Raw genomic sequence first — 7119 nt, forward strand, 5'->3', positions numbered from 1 at the left:
AATGATCTCATAGAATTTGGAGTTATTAATAACAATCCCATTTTAGCTAAAATCCCCATAGGTTTGCTGTAAGGACTCTAATACATAAGGTTTAAAAACTCCACTGTTCCCATCAGGATCCTCCCAATTGAGATAATTTGTACTTTGAGCAGGCTGTGAGATTAGTCCAATTCCCTCTAGGTTCAAACTCTGCATGAAAGGTGAATTTGGACCGTAAACCTCACAGGCATTTTTTACTGTTTAATAGTTTTAAAGGGAATTACCGTGTGGACACGAACACGCTGATCTTGTTCATTAATTTGCTCAAAAACTGGGAAGAGCTGGAATTCGGTGGTATCTTCCCCAGTTTCCTGCACCTTCCCAATGCCTTGCTGGAACAGAGTAAGAAAGGTCATTGCTAACTCAGAGCACCTGTTAAAGTTTGTCTTTTTAACAGACAATGGCCGGATTCGAATAGCCTGGGCAGGCGTTGTTAAACACAGCCTGTTGAAGTTTCCCGGTAAATCCTGGATTTTATTGTCCAATTCCTCTCCCTCAGACTGCGATTCTGTAGATTCTCTGCTGCTGCCATCTTGAACCTGGGCTTGTAAGCCACGTGGGAGAGAAGGACTTTCTATCTCTCTAGGAATCTCTTCAGGACTTTCCTCTCTGGGAGGAGGACCTTCTATCCCTCCAGAGGCTTCCTCTCTCTGATTTCCCTCTCTATGATTTTCTCCCAGACTACTCTGGCTGGACTCAGGCAAGGTTACATTTTTTACTTTCGGTTTCGCTCCAAGGCTTTTTGTTTTTAGTTGGCTTAGAGGAAAGGGGATTTCCTTAGCCACAGGCAGTTTTTCCATTTGAATAGACTTAATAGCTCTCTGAATACCTTTCAATAGATCTTTGGGGGGCCACGGACTATGGCCCATGTAATCAAAGAGACAGATTTCTAATGTAGTTCAAACATTTTGTATATTTTCAAAATTTCCAGGTAATTCATTAGAAAGGCAGATTTTATGTAATTTCCTTCCTAATTTGTCCCAAGTATGTAAATTAAGTGAATCTTGGTCACAAAACCAAGGCCAACATTCACCTACAACCTTTAAGAATTGTAGCAACTGAGTCTTTTAAATTTGCTTTCCCTTCTGATTAATTATTGTCTCTAAAATAGTCAAATACATGTCCTTATCAGTAGAAGCTGAATTTCCCATTATTAATAGTTTAATGTCCCTTCACTTAAAAAACTGCCTGGTACTTCCATGACCCCAAAAATGTCACCAACTCCTTATTTCTATATCGTGCTCCCTAACTCAATCTAGTCAATTTATTATGCCCCACGTTGGGCGCCACTTCTGCCATGTGACCAGCATGAGCTTCATGAAAGAAGGTTCGGTGAATAAGAAATTGCTAGTGAGTTTTAAATTAAAGATACAGACTCTCACTATCTTTAACACAGCTCCAAGACAGCTTCTCCTAGCTCCTGCCTCCAGCCACCTAATGCGGTGGCGAGGTTTACAGAAGAGACTAGTGAGAGAGGGAGAGTATGCCAGGGAGTGAGTTTTTATTGGGGAACAAAAAATTCCAGGGAAAATCCCATCCAATGAAGGTTAAGGGGGGCAGCAGCCCAAGGTCAGGGCCGACGAATGGGTCTTCAGGTCAGTGGCCAGGCACGCCTCTGCACGGACAAGCCCTCAGACCTGGGAAAGAGTGGGGAATGCTTTTTAACATAGGCTGTGTTTAAGTGCCTCTCACCCAGCCAGGGAGGTAACTCAAATCACGTGCGAGGATGGCCTCCCACAGCTCATGGTTCCATAGGTTCAGTCCATGGTTGGTCAGCTACATGGCTGTGGGCCTGAGGAGAGGCAGAACAGCATGGTGGAAGGGCGAGGCAGAGGAGAGCTGGGGGGCAGGAGGCAGTGTGTAAGGAGAAGGGCCAAGGACAAAATGTAATGCCCAAGGCACTGCCTCAGTGACCTACTCTTCCAGCCATGCTCCACCTGCCTATAGTTACCATCCAGTAATCCATTCAAATCATTAATCCATCGAATGGACTAATCCGCTAGTAAGGTAAACCTCAAATCTAACCACTTCACCTCTGAACATCCTGCATTGCTACGTGAGCTTTTCAGGGACATCTCATCCAAACCAAGACAGTTGCTCTAGCAGGGGAGAGAGGGATTCCGCAGTGTTGTTGCTTAAATGCCAACTATCAGAGCTCCAGCATTTGAACCACACCCTTCTGTCTTCAATGAAGGAGAACAGGCTGGGGACAGGCAAGAGAGTGTGGATAGTTTTGAAGATAGTTGGCCAACTTTTGGGCTAAACCAGAAAAACAATGGGAAGTGGGTCGAGGGATCTGCAGGCAGCTCCTCTTCTTTGGCTGGTGATCCCACTCAAGGATACGCGTGGAAAACTATATGATTGTGGGAAGGTATCTTGTAAATCAGGTTTGGTATCTTCTTGAAAGTCAGTACTGAGGATGACTATAATTTAACCTTGCAAAGCTGAGTATTAACACACAAATAAAAGGTATTAGCTAGGTGTCACTGGTATAACAGGGAGTATACCTCTGGGGTAGAACATTTGACTGTAGTTCAAGAGGTCCCTGGTTCAAATCCAGGTGCCCCCTATTTACATGCAATTTTGATAGCTAACTTAGGTGGCCCAGCCTTGCTAAATTGCTCAGGCTGGCTTTAGACTTACTATCCTCTTGCCTCAGCCTCCCAAGCCACTGGGATTCCATGCCCTTTCTTAAGATCACTAATATAAGTAAGATGGTGCCAAGTAGATGCTTTCAGTTGGACAACAGTGTTCTAAGAATATTAAGGGTATTGTCCCACAAAATATAGTGTGCCCAATTATTTATATTTGAACTAGGGGGAAAGCAATATCAAAAAGAATTATGATCATGGCTTTTGGAAAATGGAATCAAATACATAGGAAACACACAAGTTTTTTTTTAATTTATTAAAGAGAGCTCTGTTCACAAAGGCATTAACAACCTAGACTAAAAGGTACTCTCAGGGGGGCTGGGGCTATGGGTCCATGGTAGAATGCTCGCCTAGTGCATGTGAGGCCCTGGGTTGGATCTTCAGCACCACAAATAAAGGTATTGTGTCCAACTACTCCTAAAAAATAATTATATAAAAACAAGACACTTTCAGGTACCGAGACTATCTGAGAAGTAAAAAGACCTTTCTGGGCCTCTAATATTCCACCAATGGGAAGCAAGACAAGGAGACTGCTCAGCCACCAAAACCACATATTCTACAATGACCTCTTCTGAAATTGCAAAAGAAGATAATGGAAAATGACAGATTCTTAGAGGGCAGGGCTGAGGGTTTTGTAGAACAATGAATTGGGAGCTACTCCCAGGTAGCAGAACCATAGTCCAATCAAGGAAGGTCGCTGAACCATGAGGAGCTTGTTGTTCTATGTCACTAAGTTTTGGGGTGGTTTGTTCTGTCACAGGATTGTGAAATGCAGGGAAACATCGAAATGTGCATCTAGAAGGGAGCCCCAGCTGTAGCAAAAGGTTACAGAGGGGCATTTGAATGTCTGTGAGCCAGTTTCTATGACCATTTTGTCCAATCTTCAAGTGTAAATGTTTTTAGCAGGAAGTCTGTTCCTGCACTTCTACTCTAGTTGGGATGGGTGAGGAACAGTAATCTGGATTTTTAAAGTCAGAGACCTCTGGATCAAGGAAAGCCTTCCTTGGATTTAACGTAGTCACAAGATCCTGACTTCATGGGATGGGCCTCTGGGGCTTGGGGTAGAGGTGAGTATATTTGCCTGGGAGTCTAACCGAGAGGGCAGGCTGTGGTAGGTGAGTCTGAATGCCCAGTTCCTTGCTTATCCTGCATTTGGTCTTTTGCTATGAGATTTTTTTTTTAGATCTTCCATTAGATACAGGACCTATTTCCCTGCCCTTGAGTTCAGGCTCAGGCCTGGGACTTGTTTTAACCACTGAGCTGGTGGCGTGTGAAGTGGCTTCCTAACAGCCATGATTCCTACACCTGCCTCCCCAGTACCCACCAGCTAGTGTACAAAGGGAGAGGAAACTTCAGCTTATTGTAGAAATTCAGATTTGGGGGAGCAGAGTAGAAAAGAGCCGATCAGGCAATTGAGTGTCCTCTGGGTGATGGAAGGGGAGCTCAGGGCTCGAGAAGGGGCCTCCCATCAGTGTGTGGTGCATCTGTGGTTTTCCTAGTTGACTCTGAATGAGTAAACAGTACACTATAAAACCCTTGGATGCGGTGTAACACAGGTGAAAGATGCTCCCGAGAGACCCAGTCAGGGGAGGGGGATGAGTTGTGGGTAAGGAGGAGGTGACCAGCTCTCAAGGTGTAGAGGACTGAGGGGGTGGTAGAGGCCATAGGAAGGCCTGGACTGCCTGCAGTAAAGCTCAGCACTGAAACATGCTCATTAAACAACTGAAACATCCACAGCCCAGTTGTCGTAGGGCAGTGGTATAGGTTGCCAGAGACCAAGGAAGACATTGGTAAATGAGACATGAGATAGAAGGTTTATCACAAAATACTTGCAGGGAAGGTCCATTGGTGATGGGCTGGGCAGGTGCACCTCTGTTGCACCCAGTGCTTCTGAGGCTTCATTAGAAAGCAGCGTCTTCATCCCTCTTGATGCTCTGTCCAGGGGCAGTCACCAGGACCAGCCCTTTCCTCTCCATGGTGCTCTGATCTCACCAGTGACTGCAGGGAAGGGGTTTTGTAGGTTGGGTTACAGAAGAACCATGAGCTTAGTGGGCCTTGTCCCACCATGACCAGCACCCCATGGTGCTGTGCATGAAAGTGTGTGTGCAAGAAAGCTGCTGCCTGCAAATAACACTCACTTGCCCTAATTTTCTGCAACTTGAGAGAAAACCAGTGTTCTTCAAGATGATATGTGTCTGGGCTCTCATTGTTTTCTTATCTTGACTAATTTTTGGGAACCTTCCCTTTCCTTAAGGATGACATAGCAGCAGCAATTTCTTTGAGAAAAGTATTTGACTGATCACAGGTGCCTGATTCAAATTCAGATCCTACGTACCTACCCTCATTTTTGATCTCTGAACACAGTAGTAGAAAACAGTTTCCTTACCCTCTAGGGTCCCCACATTCTGAATCTCTTGCAAGGAGGGAACACAGGGTGAGCAGGTGAGTTTGTTTCACCCTCCCAGAGTCCTGGGGAGGGACCTCCCCACAAAACCCTTCAGACCTGATCCGGTCTCCTATCACTTTTCTTGGGTGGACATTTATCTTTGTTGGTTTCCTTTTAAATTTTTATTTCTTTGATAGAGTGGAACCCTCTGGGCACATTTTAAAGACCTCCTGAGGTGCCAGCCTTGTGAAGAAGTGGCTGCCCCTTCCTTTCACATTAACAATGCATTGTAATCTCTGTATGGCTTTAGAGACTGTGGATCTCTCTGACTCCTACTTCTATGGATTGAGTCCTGTCTTCAGGTTTCTTCTGTCTGAACACTTAGAGATTCTGCAAATGAAGAAAATGAGGGGAGAAATAGGATAGACAAAGGAGCAGTTTATCCCCTGCTCCAGAGCATTTGGTGCCAAAGGCTCTAGGTGTGGACTCCAGTTATGATTTGTCAGCAATCAGATATCTTTTGTTTGGCATAATTGTAACTACTGTCATTTCCGCCCGCCCCCTCCCGCCCCAGATCTATACCACGAAAAGGCACAAATTAAATAAATAGCTCCAAAATGTAAGTCAGTATCACCCAGGGCACTTCTCAGAGCCACTCATGATACCTATGTCCCTTTCCCAGAGGGTTTGGTTTAAGAGTTCTCAAGGGATAACTAGAACTTTTGCACATGTTCAGAGGTAGCCCTACCTTGAGTTTATTGAGCAGCTAGCTCTGAGTTCAGCAGCTCTATTGGCTTCTGAAGAAGGTTCCAGCTATAAACATCCATGATTTTAATGTCACTGCCTCACCTGGGCACTAGGGAGGGAAGGGTGCTGGTCATAGTAGAGGCCAGCAGTTATATAGGCAGTTACATAAGCAGGAAGGGAGTATATGATGAAGTGAGTATGTGACACTGTCAGGGACACATCTCAAGGTGAAGAATCCAGGGTGTGGCCATCCAGGTTTAGAGTGCTTATTATACAAACATAAGCAGCAGGGGGTATAGCTCAGGGGTAGAGCATTTGACTGCAGATCAAGAGGTCCCTGGTTCAAATCCAGGTGCCCCCTTGCAAGAATCTCTTTTAAAAGTGGTAAATAACAAGGCATCACATAATGGCCCATGTCATCCATATTGGTCCTTAACCTCAGCCATGTCCTAGTCATGAACCACAATGTGATCACCTGGTGCTCTGGGTTCTGCTCAGGCCACATTTATGTCCTCCTCTTCAGAAGGAGACAGCGGAGGGAAGGCTGAGAGGCTCCTCCAGGGCATGGCTGGTCATTCTCCTCCAGTGTCACAGGCTCTTCTCCAAGGCAGTGATTATGAGGCTCCCTTATTGCATGGACATTCAACTTTCTGAGGTGTGTGGGGTTGAGGAGCCCAGCTTCTTCCTCAGGCAAATCCTCCTTCTCACCTCTCCAGGAAGCCCAGTCTGATGCCTGGCACGGGCTCCTTTCTCCCTGCTCTCTCAGGCCTCTGCTTAGGTTCCTGTCACATCTGTGGAAACATTTTGTTCCTAGGCTTTTCTCATATTTAGATTAAGACTCTTTGAGGAACATGGACAATGTCTTTCCTGTCTCTCTCACTTCAACATGGATGACAAGGTTTAGTACAATCATGGATGATTGTGTGTTGAGGAAATGAATAATGGAGTGAAATAATGAGCTCCCTCCTGAGGCCTTGGAGTATGGAGGAGGCTCTCCCTGGGCCGTGTGTGAGGTTCATTGAGGACTAGGACCAGAAGCTCTTGTATGATCACTGTGTGTAGACTTAGGGAAATACTGGGATCAGGTGTGCTTTCCAGGTGCACAGGTGGTTCCACTAGCTCAGACTGAGGTGGGAGAGGAGCTGAGGGGGAGTAGTTAAGGTTGGAGATGCAAGAGAGGAGAACAGACTTCAGTGGAGAAAGCTGTCAGTTGTTAGAACATGCATAGAAAACTGCATTATAAATAACAGTAGCCTGGGTGTGCTGCCCTGGATAAAGAGGAGCTAATGAGAGGTT

At 45.5% G+C, this 7119-nt stretch overlaps 1 non-coding gene across 1 annotated transcript; it reads left to right on the top strand.

The window, feature by feature from the left end:
* Positions 1–6112: 6112 nt before the first annotated feature.
* Positions 6113–6184, top strand: Trnac-gca (transfer RNA cysteine (anticodon GCA)). The gene has a single exon. It is a non-coding gene; the product is annotated as a tRNA-Cys (tRNA).
* Positions 6185–7119: the final 935 nt, after the last annotated feature.

Source organism: Marmota monax, unplaced genomic scaffold (assembly GCF_021218885.2).
Source record: "Marmota monax isolate L192 unplaced genomic scaffold, Marmota_monax_Labrador192_F-V1.1 WCK01_AAM20220418_F8-fsc00193, whole genome shotgun sequence".
NCBI lineage: Eukaryota > Metazoa > Chordata > Mammalia > Rodentia > Sciuridae > Marmota > Marmota monax.